We start from the raw sequence: 13230 nt of genomic DNA, 5'->3' as shown, positions 1-13230 counted from the left end.
AAAAACTCAGCATTTGCTGGTTAAGTATGTTCTGAGGTGGCTGCTGGTTTGAGCTGGTTTAAGAAGACCCTTAGCTGGTTTAAGATGGTCATGTGTTGTTGCTACCTGCTCAGCACCAGCAACTCAAACCAGCTAAAGACCTTTTTAAACAAGCTCTAATCTCAGCACACTGTCGTGAACAAATGGTGCGAGAATTTTGAAGCCGGTTTTGGTGAACTGAAGGGTCGCGAGCGCAGCGTTTCTGTAGGCCTAGTTATTAGCCTCGAGTTTATTCGTTAGGCTACTGCTGTACTCGTTGTTAATCCCAGTTTGCATAAAACATGCGTGCTTCAGTATGGAATTACATTTGGTTCAATAAAAATGAACGTAACTTTATAAATCTGAATGTAACTTTTTCAGAAACTATCAAAAATATGCCATTACAAAAGAAGAAAAACAATAATAAAAAAAAAAAATGAACTCAGTCACACAAATTTAACAGGCTCTTCAAATATGCTTCATTCTTTGTTAATGTTTTTCAAAGATTCATTTTCACTAATTCACATGTTCATTTTTATCGAACCAAATGTAATTCCATACTTCTGGGTCAAACAGGAGTGACACCACACGGGGATATCAGTAACTCATAAAACTTAGAGCTGCATAAAAATCTGCAAGCATATTGCACGTGGGGGTAAATATGTCTTCAAGTTTTCAAGAATTCTGTGTGACCTAAAGTGCTTCAGAGGCTGGACTGTCAGCACCTCGACTTGACTCGCCTTTCCCAGAAAATAACGGCTATACACCGGACTTTTCTAATGACGTGCATGCATTATTGAGCGCGCTCTCCCGGGCAGTAGCCTATACGGACGGTCCCTCACGCACGCGCTCACGGACGCGGCCATTGTTTAATCCATGCAACCTCCGATTAACTGTTAGTTTAGGACCAGGACCATCCCTCCAAAGTGTCCTAACCCTTAAACAACAACAACAACAACAAAACCTGCATAATACATTATGATCTATATTATAGATATCGTTATAGACTAAGCTACTAACTGACACTCTCAGTCTGAACTGCATCACATGAATTTTGAACGAAATAGCTTATTGAATGTCACAACTCACTTTCTGCTAACAATTTTGTAACAAATATACAACTATGCATATAGCTCTTCATAAAATCATAAATGTAAACATTCCAGGTTCATGAAACCTTAAAAAAATCAAAAAGCTACTCTGATTGAAGCGTCCTTCAGAGTGGCTCTGTGCTAAATGAAGCAAGCTCTATCTCTTTGTGCGCTAATAGTTTAACGTGCATTTGGAAGCACTATGCAGCCCAGGTTCCTTTTATTTACTCATTCACATAAATTTCCAACATTTCTGTAAACAGGCTTACAGCATTTCTTCATTCTGCCAAAATAAAAAGCTGGAATTTGAAATGTTAAAAGATCAAGGGTTTGAATGTTTGAAAGAATTTACATACAAACATGTATCATTATATAGTATGCCATAGTTTTATTTTTATTTAAAGTAGTCTTTTGTGATTTAAACTTATTTATAAAAAAAACAAACACTTTACTGTTTTAAGGCAATAAAAAATAACAATAAATAAATAATAACTATTATTTTGTTGCATTTGAATGGGTTCCTAAAAAACACCAAAGTGAATAATGTGAACTGAGAGACAAGTAAATTGCAGCTTTAAATTCCAGCTACAACAGTTAATCATATCGCTGTACAAACAACAACATAACAAAAGTTGTGCAGCCCTAAATAAAACTCCATAAAAAATGTCAAAAATAAAAAAGCTTTAAAAAGGCTAAATATTTTATATGTTAACTTGCATGAAAAAAAAAAAAAAAAAAAAAAAAAAATATATATATATATATATATATATATATATATATATATATAAATAAAAGTTGGGGAACCCCTGAATGAGGCAGAAGGGTGCAATATCCACAGAGTTCTCTCAAAACTCAATTTCACATGTCACCCCATACTGAGATACTATATTTTTATATTCAGAGAAACATGTGCGTTAACTAAAGAAAAATAACCAAAATGTGCAATGCCAATACCATGATATTATCTTCCACAATAAGGTATAAGCCCATGAAAACAAAACATTGGTGGTGCACTATTCAGTACCTGAGACACAGATGAAGTACTGTGCCTCTGAGTGAAATCCAGCCTGTCCTGAGACTGGGGTGTCAAAATCTGCAATAGGACAAAATTATACTGTGGATACGCTTACATTTAATGGGGCAGCACAAGAAGATAATGTTACAGCATGGCTGGATTTTGTTTTACAATATGCAGAGGTTTGAGTGTTTTTATCTCACTTTAGATTAATAAAAGTTATATTTGCTTGTTCTCTAAAGCATCACACAAATGCTTTTACACAGTCTTGATAAGAGTCCTGCAACCAAAACTGTCACATTTAAGAGGGATGTCTAGATTAAAAACAATAACAGGAACAAAATAAGACAATAAAACAATAACAGGAACAAAATAAGTATAGCCTCCTCGGATATTCTTTGCACTAATAACTTAAAATGTGCAGATTTGAGTATGGGTCTTGAGTTTGACCCTCAGAGGAACTACCATCAGACTCTATGCAAAAAAAAAAATACAACGCTCTACTGCATACAAAGAAAAAAGCGCCATCTGCTGACTAAAATCTTTCTAATCAAATCTTGCAGGAGTTACCTCAGGAATGAGTGTCATTAACATTCTTTAACAAAGAATATATTGCAAAAGTGTACTGGACAGTAATTAGATATTGACATAATTACAAATAAAGAATTTACTTGACATATAACAGTTATAATTTGTAGTAGGCTATGTAAATTCTTTATCCATGTGATTTCTCGATTCATGTAAAACAGGTATTTGAAGGTTAAGAAACATGTATCATCATATTATGGAGATTAAAAAAATGTTATAGCCTAACAACATAGCTAAGCTATACAAGTTTAAACATCAATGGATTGTTTTCACTGACCGACTCTTCTCAGAGAAACAGAATATATGGAGGCATGAGGTTTCCAGAATGAGTGTATAAGTTTAAAACACATACACGGATATATACATACAGTACATATGCACATACACATACACTCATCCACATATTTACACATACATTCAACTCACACACTTCAGACAACCCGTGAAAAAAAAATTAAAAATCCTATTTCCGGTATATAAGACCTCAGTCCACCAAACAGAAATGAAGATATGTAGACAAAACAAAGGATAAAGAGAAAGGAAAAAACAGACTAAATGATGGAATGAGCTTTACGTAGGCCATGACATCCGCGGTTCACAGGTTTAACAGACATGTTGGTGACACACAAGACTAGTGCTTTTATCGTGTTTATAGAACGGAGCGAGGTTCGACTCGCTCACTCCAAGTGCACCCTCTCCTGGACAGGGCTTGAAGCGCACTCTTCATTCAAGCACAAACTCAATAAAAGCCGACTGACTGGTGAAGCAAACAAAAAGAAAACTGAAAATAAAAATAAAAAAAACACTGAAAATCGGCACGCAGACACACCATCACCAATGTAAAAAGGAAACAAAAACGAATATCTTCTTTGCAGTAGTAATACAAATTCAGTTGTTTAAATGAGGTTTTAGTTTGAGCTGTGTGTTATAGATAACTAGTTGTGGTTGTTTAAATTTGTCTCATGTCATTTTTAAAATGTGTATAGCTGTAGAGATCAGCAAAAACACCATAGATTTAAATAAGCATCTAACATCCCTGTTCCCTCATGCAATTGTTTCATATTAACTAAAAACTAGACATTTCCCACAGTCCGTTTATATTGTCCATCATAGAAACATAATTAAATGAATGCTTCTAATAAAAAAAAAAAATTAAAAAAAAAAGATTTCTTTCCCCCAAATTGAGCAATTGAGGTCAAAATTAAATGTTAATAAAATCTTCAAATCAAATAAGATTAAGACATTCATCACATTCTATTTGTGTTCATCATGTGGTTTGCGTGTGACTCATCTGAGAGAGCATGTAAGTGAGATTAACCGTTCAAGGCTCCTAGTATCTCGGCTGAAAAGCATATTTCCTTAGGAAACAAGCAAATCCCCAACTTCACGGATACCAGGCAACCAAACAGCCTCAGCTTGGCACAAGCAACACAATATAGCTCTTTCTAGGAGGAACGGGCTCTGTTACACAGCTGCAAGTTGAGGCACTGTAGGTCCTGGACTCAGTGGGCCCTGTTTTTCTTAGCTATTGATTCCCATGGTGTAAATACTTGTCCGAGCCCAATTTGTCCTATGGCGTAGCTCCACCTCTGGGCACAGTGGGCCCTGTGGTGCAGCTCTGCCTCAGGGCTCTGTGAGCCCCATGGCACAGCTCCACCTCAGGGATCATTGGGCCCTGGGCTGAAGCTCCATTCATTTGTTGATTGAGCAGCATCCTCAGAATAAGGCGGCGCATTTGGTCAGTACAATTTGGTTTCCTGTTGTTAGTTGTGTCTCCTTGGTGATTGGTAAGAGTCGACTAGCTGAAGAACATGCTGAGATAGCTTAAACCTCAGCAGCCTTCAGGCCGATTTTCTCCTCATCCTGTCAGTCCGAATTGGGCTTCTTTAGTGAGAAAGCGTATATGTTAAAATGATCACTCAGCTGCTTCACCTGCACAGGGAGACAGAAGGAAAAAAATGACTATAATGAGAAATATTTTAATGTAGCTGTGCATAAAAACATAACAGTTACAAAAGATAATTCCATAAAATGTATTCTACACTATAATGTTTAATAAAGTTTCATAAGTTGTTAATAATAATCATATTTACTATTGTCATGACATACATTTGTTTTTTATTTACTAGCACCATCTTGTGGCAGTTTGATGTTATAATAAAGAAATTGATTATTGTAAACCATTTTCTTAGTGCTTGGTTTAGTTCATGTGACTCTTGGGTTAGAGGTTAACCAGGAAATAGCCACTGTGTTCCAGTTTCTTTCTGTGTGGTGGGCCAACAAGTCATCTCTCTGTTTTCTTCACGTTTTTGTGCCTCAGAAAGGCTTTGCCTGTAAGTTTATCTTTTTTGCAGTTTTTGCAAAAACGAACTATTCAACAGTGATGGCAATTTGTTTATAATTACACTAAGAGAACTGATTATAGCCTTTAATATGTGCTCAGAGAATATTTGTAAACAGCAGAAATTCATTTGTGTTTATTTTGAGAATATTTTGTAACAAGACATTTGTAATCTTTGTATATTTCAGTTTTACAAAAAAGAGAAAGAAGAGGAAAGAACAAAACAGTAAAACTTTCAACTTTACTACTGCGTCTGCCCTTTTCTGACTCCTGTTAGCTATCTGTCAATGTTGCGTAGATGGAACACGCATCTAGGACAGAATAACTATTATAATAATTGATAATCAATGAATTGTACAAGTTGTTATAAAATTGATATAATTTTAATAAATTATATTAAATGGTTACAGGACATATTAAATAAGTTGATTATAGAAATTATAAAAAAAAGTGTGTGTATACACATATACATATATATATATATACATATATATATATATATATATATATATATATACACACACACACATTTATACATAAGTACTTTTTCATCATTTATTATTATTATTAGTTGATTATTTGTACATACATAATTATTTGACTAATTAAGTAATAAGCAGTCTGTGTGTGTCTTTACTCACAACTGATACTCCATAGTGTATGTGAGTGAGGATGACTACGGCAGTCCATATGTAGAGGACAGTCATTTCAGCGTGCTGTACAACCCCAGATATCACTAGCAACACCACAGCTGTCATCGGCAACAACAACAAACTCAGTGGCTCACATCGAGTGTTACTCATCTGGCATACAATGAGCTTGCACTGAGACAGAGAGAGAGAGCGAGAGAAAGAGAGCATGTCAGGATCAGAAATGTGACAAGATATTTCAAATGGAACTGAAAGGCATCCATTGTCACGGCTGCTCAACTCGTTTATCTACAGCAGAAAGAGAGGACTGAGTACACTCACAGTAACATTGGAGAAGGCTGTTCCCACCATGAGATAAAAGATTCTGGGTTGCTTCTCAATGATGTCTGTAGGAGAGAGACTGATCCACAGTGTAGACAAGACAAACAGGAAGACGGGAGAGAAAAACGGCAAAAAGGCCTCATACACCGAACTGTGCTTCAGGGTGCTTTTACGGTATGCCCTAAAAACATAAAGAGAGAACACATGAGAACAAATATCCCTGTTCCAAAGCATACATTATTCAATAGGACAATCAGTAAGCTACAAAGTATGAGCTATTTTTATGTAGTCCAAAAACAAGAGGCCTGAAATGAAACTTACTTAAAGACATTGTAGAGGCTCATTGGCAATGTTACAACAAATAAACAACCTGTAAAAAAAATAAAATAATAACGAATGAGGATATCAGATCATCCTTTAATTTGCAAGTTTGGCCTAATAGTGAATGAAGTATTAACTGTAAGAGAGTTCACTCACCAACTATCATAACAGTGAAGAGATCTCTGTACTGAACAATCCCAAAAACAGGTTTGTACCATGTTTCAACACCAACCACCGCTGTTATTATGTACACCACAGAGATAGTCTGGTATGGAGAAAATAAAAAGACTTTCATACAAACTGTAATATTTATTTCCATCCAAGAGTCACTGAAGTTTCAATGTACTGTGTGTGATGTGTACAAAAAAACGAAATTCTACCTTCAAGATGTATTAATTTCACATGTTTTATATTCACTACTGCTCAAACACTGGGTACTTATACTTAATACTTATAACTAATAATTTTATTCTGCAAGGATTCATAACATTGTTTACAAAAGGACAGTAAAATAATGATACAAAAAATTGGCTACTGAAATCCAGCCTTACCATGACATGAATAACTTATAAAAAAAATATACACACACACACACTCTCTCTCTCTCTCTCTATATATATATATGTATAGAGAGAGAGAGAAAGATATATATATAGAGAGATATATATATAGTTTGTTTAATTTAATATTTTGTAAAAAACACTTTCTTTTCACAAATTTTTCTTTAGCCCATTGTAATAAATTACCACTTGACTGATGTCGTAGCCCCAGGGTAGGAACAAAATCCCAGTGTTGTACTTCTCCCAGTGAGACAGTATGAAGGAAAACAGGACAACCCATAACAGATAATACAGCGTCACCACGCCGACGCCGGTCTCACCCCGTCCGAAGACAGAGTACACTGTAGCGACGAAGAACACACATGCCCAGCTGTCCAGGCCGTGGTCGAACAGCTCACCCAGAGGAGTGCTGGAGTTTGTTCTCCGAGCCTGTTTGCCATCCACACCATCTGTATGTACACACACAAGATATCTGAAACTTATATGTGGGCATTACACCATTTCCAATTTTGCTACCGCATACACAATGTTTCAGAGGTCCTAAAAGATGTTTATATTCAGGGGTGCACATCATTTTTTCAGCCTGTTTCTCATAAGAGAATCGCATTATGTAATCTACAATTCTAAGTCGCTTTGGATAAAAGGGTCTAAAAATAAATACATTTAAAGCATTTTCAAGATCATATTCAAACTTAAAATTAGCAGGCTTTTATCTTGGCGGGTTGCCGGCAAGTAAGTATACGCGCTTCCAGATTTAGCACTGCTGCTGATTAAAGAGCGTCAGTGGATGAATGTCACAGTTTTGCATTGTGCTTTGAAAAAGGCATGGCATAGCCAAGATTTATGCTTTCAGGTTGAAAATAAAACTTATATAGTACAGTTTGTGATCTAACTTAAGTGCACCCCTGTTTATATTAAACAATAATACTGAAATGCATTCAAATTTAGCTTTTTTTTTATTAAAGGTGTTCGATAGCATATTGGTGTTTGCTGTGGTCAAGAGATTTGTTCTGAACAACAACTTGAACAATGTTTTGACTCTATTAGCAAAAATGTTCCTTAAACACAAATAAATTGATTCAGAAACATTAGCCACAAGCCAACTGCCTCCCAGGCGCCGCAGCAAAAAATAGCTGCCCACTGCTCTGGTAGTGTGGGTTCACCACTCACTGCTGTGTGTGTGCACATGGATGGGATAAATCCAAAGCACAAATTCCCAGTATGGGACTCCATACTTGGCCACATCATGTCACTTTCGAAAACAAAAAGACACACTCACCTAAGGTATAGGCCAGAAAGTTGAACAGACCAGCAGCTATCCACACCCAACTTGGCACATGTGTACGGCCTTCCCCTGTGCCACACAACACCCACGAAACAATCAATCCCATTTGTAAACAGATACAAGTCCAAAAAAACTAAAACAGTATTAAAATAACAAATTGCAATGAATTATACCCTTAAAAATACAGAACTTCTTTAGTTAATTTATAAAGAAAGAATTTAACTTTCAAAATACATTTCCATTACTACTTAATAGAAACATCTGAAACCAATTTTTTTTTTAAAAGCAGAACATATTTATAGTGTGACTTCTTTTAATTATTCACTCTACCACTGAATGTACAGTGTGTTATGCATATGTGAGAGAGTTGGCAATGTGCACAGGTGTGGCTGTGTATTAACAGATGGCTAGTTGATAATTGAGGGAATGATGAGCTGGAAGTGAGACCTTGATCTTTGTCATATGAAAAAAATAAAACATACAACCTTTTCCCTATCTTTGCTCATAATCAATAATTGGTTATAGTTGCTATTCCAAACGAGTTAAGGTCCCTAAGCTTTTTAGAAAGTGAGCATTACCCACAATACCCTCTCACTAGTAAATCAAATCCATACCAATCATACACACACAGTTTATTGACCTCACCTGAGGCATAAAAGTCAAAGTCGAAAAAGGACAACAAGATGAAGGTGAGAACCAGGAACATGAACCCTGTAAATGTGATGAGGTTTGGGGCAAGCCATGTGGGCAAGATCTGAAAAACAGCGAGAAAGAGGGGAATTAGCAAGTTGCAAATGGTCTGATCTCCCTTGCAGGTAATCAGATCCACACAGAACATTAATTCATGTTGCATATATGTAATTCAATGAAAGCAAAACACAGCATAATGGTAATCTATTTATGTGAAATAACACCATACATTCATGGATTCAAAATATTTTCATATAGATTGACAGACAAGAAAAAATATTCATAAACGTATATACACTATTAATATATTTAATAATAGTGTATTTTAATAGACAATATAAACAAAAATAAAATGCTGTACTAAAATGTATAACTACAAAATAATTGTAAATAGAAATATATTACAATCTGATAAAACTGTATAATTAAATCTAATATATAATTTTTTAAATAATAAAACACTTTTGTTTGCCATATTTGAAAGGGACTTTTCCATTTGCTTGTCTTAATGTCAGTCTTGAGTTTAAATCCATCAAATAGTACATTTAAATAACACAAATTAATATTCATCTATAATAAAAGTGTCATTATTATTATTAAATTTCATATGAGAGACTGAATGCCCTTGTGTATTCAGGGTGACATTCTGATTCGGAACGTTCTCACCTTCACCAATGAGTTCCAGAAGGGGTGCATGACGTAGATTGAGAGGGGGTTGGAGTCAACCGCACTGTACTGTAAAGAAGAGATGAGGAGAAATGCAGAATAAGACAACACATACTAATAACACACAGTTTCAGAAGTGTGAATGTCGAATAAAGTGTTGACAAAAGAGTGTTTCTGCTGTGTCAAATAATATGGCACACTTGTGTCTAAGTAATGTAATTCAATGTAATAATGTCTATCGAAAATGAAACAGTACACGACTACAGCACACAATAGTAGGATTCAGGGGTGAAGGTCACTTTTCAACTGCTCCCACAGCATGTGTTTATTGTTTGGGCTCACATTTGGAGCTTAGGAAGAAGTCGGCAATGTCAGCAAATGAACGTACACAAAACCACAAATTAATATACACAGAATGCTGAAATGAAATACTTATTTTATAACTATAACTTTAAGTGTTTTATTGGTTTTAGTAAACTATAAACACACTGTGGGTCACCAGGAGGGGGTAGTTATGTACATTCAATGCCCCCTAAAATATGTGCAAATATGCAGAGCAAGAATAGCGCATACAAACTCAGCAGCCTGTATAACAGTCCAAAACACTGGGAGTAAATAAATACACCTTATCAGGCCAACGGGACATTCAACCAGGAGGTACACAGGGTCAGAGCAACATTCATTCACAAGTTCTGTCAAATAACCACTGAGACATACACACAACTGCGTCACACCCAGGAATTCAACCTCTCGAGCCCTCTAGTCCCACACCCTTTTAAGAAAACTATCCTCTTCAGAGTTGCTTTGGGACAAATACTAATAGAGACAGAATGATTGATGTGAAGGAGTGGATGCCAAGTTGTCATTTCCTTCATATTGATATTAATTATATTATTAGATTATATCTCGTTTGACTGTTAATCAAGTTATGGCAAGAGTGAAATGTGTAACCTCATGTGCGCTTATGAGATTTTAAAGAATCCTGCTTTATGCTGTACTTCTACTCTCTAAGATAAGATGATGACTTCATAGTGTATGTGTGTGTAACGAATCTTACTGATAAAATTCTAGCTAGGGCTAGGCGGCCTTGAAGTTCTGATATGTCCCAGGACAAACGTTCAACTGCCAATGTCCAGCGTATCAGATATACGTCTTTGGAGAGACGTATTGTGTCTGACCTCGGATCACTTGTCAACAAAATAGTTGTCAGAAGATATGTTTGAATCATTTATGTCCATATGTGGAAACTGTCTAAGTTTATCTAGGTTTTGGAACCAATCTGAATTTTGTTGACTTTGACGTAATAAGTATCCTCTGACAAGGTATGATTGTTGTATTGAAGCGGACTTCTCTTCTTTCTTCTCTTCTCTAACGCATCTCTGACTCCTGGTCTTCATTCATCATATCTGGTGCTTGGGTTTTAACTGTATATTCCTCTACAAATGTATTATAAATTAATAATTATCATATAAAAAATTATTATATGCATTAAGAAAATGCAAACTTAAAATAAAACATGATATATATATATATATAGTGTTCATGTTCTAGTAAGTCAATAAATAAGCAAGTTCTTGTTGGTGCCTGTTGAACACAGTAGTATATAATGGCATTGTTAGTGGCATTTATTGGATAACAAGATACAGTAAAAAAAATTTTTATTGCCAAATATTATTACAATTTGAACAATTGTCCACATTTTTTTTCTTCCCAGAATGTAATTTATTCATGTGATTGTAAAGCTGGATTTTCAGCATCATTAATGCAGTCTTCTGTGCCTCATCATTACATGATAATATGTTGATTTGGTGCTCAATTAATATTTCTTCTTATCATGTATTATCATCATTGAAAACAGTTGTGCTGCCTAATATATTTTTGTGGAAACCATGATACATTTTTTTCAGGACTGGGTTATGAACAGTAATTTTAGAGAACAACCTTCTTTGCATCTCAATCAGGTGTTTCTTCTTCTATAAATTATATCAGAGGTCTCTGACACTACACTACTATGTACAGTAACACCTGAATATTAAATGAACACAGCGAAAAATTAAAGTGAAAGCACGGTGAGTGAGTGAGTGACTCACATGCAAATTATGTCCGAACCACATATCCTTATTAGACGCGGAACCAGCAGCCCATGCCTTTAATTCAAACCGATTTACAAGCTAACCGACAACATAAAGCATGTATTAGCTAAACAAAGCTGGATAATGTCTTTGTGTTGTGTTTGCTGGTAGAACAACACAATGTTGTCGCATAATGTTTAGAACTGAAGATCTACTTTCACTGGCGGTTTCAAGTCACTGTGACACACCAGTTTCACCGGTTTACAGCACTAATATGTCTTTAAAAATCTTCGAATTGGATGTATATGCAATAATAACTAAACTGTGTAACAATTCATCCAGAAAATTCGAGGGAAGAATAGACTATTTCTCTTTAAAATGTCACAATAAGCAGCCGTTGTCCTTTCTAGAGAGCGGCACACACCGGCAGACCTCATGCTTCATGATAGCATTAACAGCACGGCTCAACTTACCAACACCCTAAAACACATTGTGCAGAATAACAGCGGTCTCACCTTATATTTATCAAAACCTGAGAGTTGCTCTTGGGTGACATAGTGGTAGAGAGCCATGATGACCGCAGCACGCCTCTGAGACGGACCGAAATTCACCCGTGTCGGCTCAGTTTCCGCAGTGCCGCGCGTGTGCGGTGGCGGTGCAGTGGCGTGACGCCTGAAAATCCGCCCACAATCCAACGTCATGTTTCATAATAAAAGCCGACGTGGAACTTGCCGTGGTCTTTTATTCAGTTATGCTACGTTTTTTCTACTCACTCAGTATAGTGTTTTACTATATATATATATATATATATATCATTTGTACACAAAAAGTGAGCTAAACCTGACAAATTATTCAAAAACCTCCCTCTGGGGACGTCCTCATTTGTAAAACTGGTATAAAAATAAAGTTAACAAAGCTTTTTAAAAGTTATAAAAATGAAAAAAAAAAAGGGCAATTTTGTAAAGGGCAAGTTTAGGTTTAGGGTTGGTGTAGGGCGATAAAATATACAGTTTGTACAGTATCAAAAACATTACTGTCAGTCTATGTAATGCCCTCATTTACATAGCTCAGTAAAGGTGTATTTATTTATTTATGTATGCATGCATTTATAGGCTATAAGTATTTATTTATTTACATTCATTTACATTTCAAACTGTTCTACATACCACCTCCTCTTTCCTAAGTATAAAAACCTCAGGACTAGTCAACATAAAACGGGAACAAATGTTGCAACATATAGATTAAATATTCTCAGTATTACATAAACGATTATTTTACATTACGTGAGCTATTTCTCATTGTAGGTTAATTTAAAATTATTTTTCCTATAAGCATATACATTAAAGGTATGGATAAATAGCTTTTTAATTGTTTTCTATTAGGCTCGCTCATATTCACTATGCTGTTATGTCACTATCTATCCAAAAGGGGGCACTACAAATACACGAATAAAAAATAATAATAATAATAGTAAATAACACCTCTGTACAGTAGAAAGGTTACGACTAACATACACATAACTCATGTAGGCTATGTTTCTCGATTAAAACTAAATAAACTTATCGTATATTTCTACGATGTCCCGGTATACACCCAACAGTGAAGATAAGGT

The 13230-nt window shown here is 35.4% G+C and overlaps 1 pseudogene; it reads right to left on the bottom strand.

The window, feature by feature from the left end:
• Positions 1 to 2221: 2221 nt before the first annotated feature.
• LOC113077668 (ethanolaminephosphotransferase 1-like) lies at positions 2222 to 12302 on the bottom strand (annotated as a pseudogene).
• Between the last annotated feature and the right edge of the window lie 928 nt (positions 12303 to 13230).

This window comes from Carassius auratus, unplaced genomic scaffold (genome assembly GCF_003368295.1).
Source record: "Carassius auratus strain Wakin unplaced genomic scaffold, ASM336829v1 scaf_tig00023110, whole genome shotgun sequence".
NCBI classification, from domain to species: Eukaryota; Metazoa; Chordata; class Actinopteri; order Cypriniformes; family Cyprinidae; genus Carassius; species Carassius auratus.
This window is presented reverse-complemented; position numbering and strand designations above follow the sequence as displayed.